The sequence below is a fragment of the Jaculus jaculus genome, chromosome 3, assembly GCF_020740685.1.
Source record: "Jaculus jaculus isolate mJacJac1 chromosome 3, mJacJac1.mat.Y.cur, whole genome shotgun sequence".
NCBI classification, from domain to species: Eukaryota; Metazoa; Chordata; class Mammalia; order Rodentia; family Dipodidae; genus Jaculus; species Jaculus jaculus.
In genome coordinates, this window is record NC_059104.1 from 30,303,629 (window position 1) to 30,306,497 (window position 2,869).

Below are 2,869 nucleotides of genomic sequence, written 5' to 3' on the forward strand. Positions count from 1 at the left end.
ACTGTTGACTCAGATAACATCAAATAGCCCTACTTTCTTCACTGTACATAGGTTAAGTCCTACATACCTTGTTTTATATTTTTATAGGCATTGAAAGCAATATTTTTAATTCATATTGAGCAGAGATCCTGGATTTATCCCCTGCAATATGCCCAGAAAGTCTGATACATACTATTTCTTGAGTAAATGAATATATGTACTTCCTGACCTAGAAGGTTCTTTGGGAGTAATCTACTTTGTGACAACTCACTGGTGTTAGGGCAATGGTAAGTATCCAGACAGCTCAGTACCTTATGGTTTATTATTATTAATTATTGCTATTATCACTTAAAAGAGAGCGACAGACAAATAGAAATAATATAGGCATGCCAGGGCTTCTTGACCCTGCAAATGCACTCCAGTGGCATGTGCTACTTTGTGCATCTGGCATTACATGGTATGGTGGTTTGATTCAGGTGTCCCCCATAAACTTAGGTGTTTTGAATGGTAGCTCCTTAGCTGGTGGCAATTTGGGAACTAAAGCCTCCTGGAGGCAATGTTTTGTTGGGGGTGGGCTTATGGGTGTCATAGCCAGCTTCCTCATGTCAGTGTTTGGCACACTCTCCTGTTGCTATTGTCCACCTGATGTTGGCCAGGAGGTGATATCTACCTTCTGCTCATGCCATAATTTTCCCTACCATCATGGAGCTTCCCCTCAAGTCTGTAAGCCAAAATAAACACTTTTCCTCACTAGCTGCTCTTGTTTGGGTGTTTTGTTGTTGTTGTTGTTATGTTTTTGTTTGTTTGTTTTTTTGCTAGCAATGTGAACCTGACTGCAACACATAGGTAGTAGGGAATCAAATTTGGGCCATCATGTTTGGCAAGTAAGTGCTTTAACCACCAAGCCATCTCTCCAGCCTCCTTTCAGTTATTTTTATTTATGACACCTGCCTATATTTGAGTTCCTAAAACAAAACAAAAAAATCCTGTAAATAAAAAAAACTACTTTCTGATAACTTTATCATGAAAAATGAACGTGTTAAAGGAGTAAAGGGTCTAAGTTATATTAGAAGTGAATTTATTGCTTGAGGCCAGTATTTCTCAGAATTAGAAAGGAGAACTACTGAGTCGGCAAAGATTTTCATAAGTGGCTAAAGTACAGGTCTATATCAGTTATTTTTCTTTTTGCTGTGATCAAATACCTGACAAAGGCAACTTAAGGGGTTATGTCGCCTCACAGTTTCAGGGGAGAGAGCTCCTCATTGTGGGGCAGGTCTGGCAGCAAGAGTGTGTAAAGCACTTCGTCACATTGCACTTGCAGTCTGGAAGCCGAGAGAGGCGGGTACTGTGGCTCACTACTGTCTCCTTGTTATGCAGTCCGAGACGTCAGCCTGTTTGAGGGCACTACCCTCCTTCCAGGTGCCTTCCCTACTCTGCTAAACCTTTCTAGAGACAACCCCGTAGACATAGCTGAGGTGTGTTTCCATGGTGATTCTAAAGCCAGCCAAGTTGGCAGTGAAGATGAACTATCACAGCATTCTAGGAAGTTTTAAGAAAATTGAGGATTCTTTGGTAAATCTTTTACTTCTTCAAAATATTATCTTATACCCTTTTTCTCCTGTCAGCTTTCCTTCCCCACTGTCTGTCTTCTCCACTTTGGCTCCCTTCCTCACTGCTCTCCCTTCTAGTATCTATCTCTGCTTTCTTTATTGCCAGATTCACAATTACCCTCTCTTGACTTCATACCATCTTCTTTCTTCTTCAACCATTGCTACAGGTAAGGTTCTTATCCAGAGTCTGCAGTTCCAGTATCTCCGAATCCAGTCTTCTCCTATTCTAATCTTTCACCTGTCTTGCCACCAAAGCTATTTTCCATAACAGGAAGCTGATCTCATCTCACTCAAGATCTACATTTGGATCCCACATCTTGCCAGCATAGTCTATAATTGCTTCATGAATAAATGATGTTTGTGTGGATAAAGCATCTTTAAATGATTTAACAATGCAAATTGTATGTCTGCTAGATGCACTCCATAAAGCGTGAAGCATTCATTTTTGAAAGATATCTTTTATGAAAGGAAGGACATACCCCGACCTGTGTGTGTGTGTGAGAAGCTTCACAGAAATGTCTGTCTCCTTCAAACTCAGGTATTCCTCCATGTCCCACAGGGCTTTCCTGCAGGCTTTTGGTGCTGCCTTTGTTCTACCTGGTCAGTAGCTTTTACTTCACATCATGATCGTCTTTTCCCCAAGGGAAAATGTGCACTATGAGAGCTCGGAGGATCATCTGTGATTTTATGTGCACAGAAAATACTGACCTCATAAGTTCTCTTGAAGAAACTTCTTACTGAAAACCTCCATACATATAGACAATATGCCATGATCATCATCCCCTTTCACAACCCTCCCTTTCCTCCTCTCCTTGTTCCCCCTTCATTAAATTCCTTCTTTCCAACTAGTTTTTTTTCTATGTAGATGCCATTTCTCACATCATTAAAAGTTAAAAAATAAAAATTCCTCTTCCTTCTTTCAGGCTTGAAGATGGTTCTTAGCAAAGGACTTAGAAACAACTGAAGAAGACATGCTCATGGGAAGAGATAGTGGGGATAAACTCACTCCAGAAGCAAAGTGACAGGACCACATTGCACAGGCGTGCCCAACAGGAGAAACTTGGCCTGTGAGTCTTAGAGAAGACATATTTAATGGCCAGTCGAGAGAGCCCTTTCTTATCTTTGAGACTTTAACAAGCTCGGCTACTCTTCTGGAGGCTCGAGCAGAGGGCGTGTGTGCCACGTTGGGATGAGTCTTAGAGAGGCAGCAGCAGCCCGAGGGAAGCCAAGCTCCAGGTGGCAGGTGGAAAATCCTGAACCTTTGGTGGAAAAGATTGTTG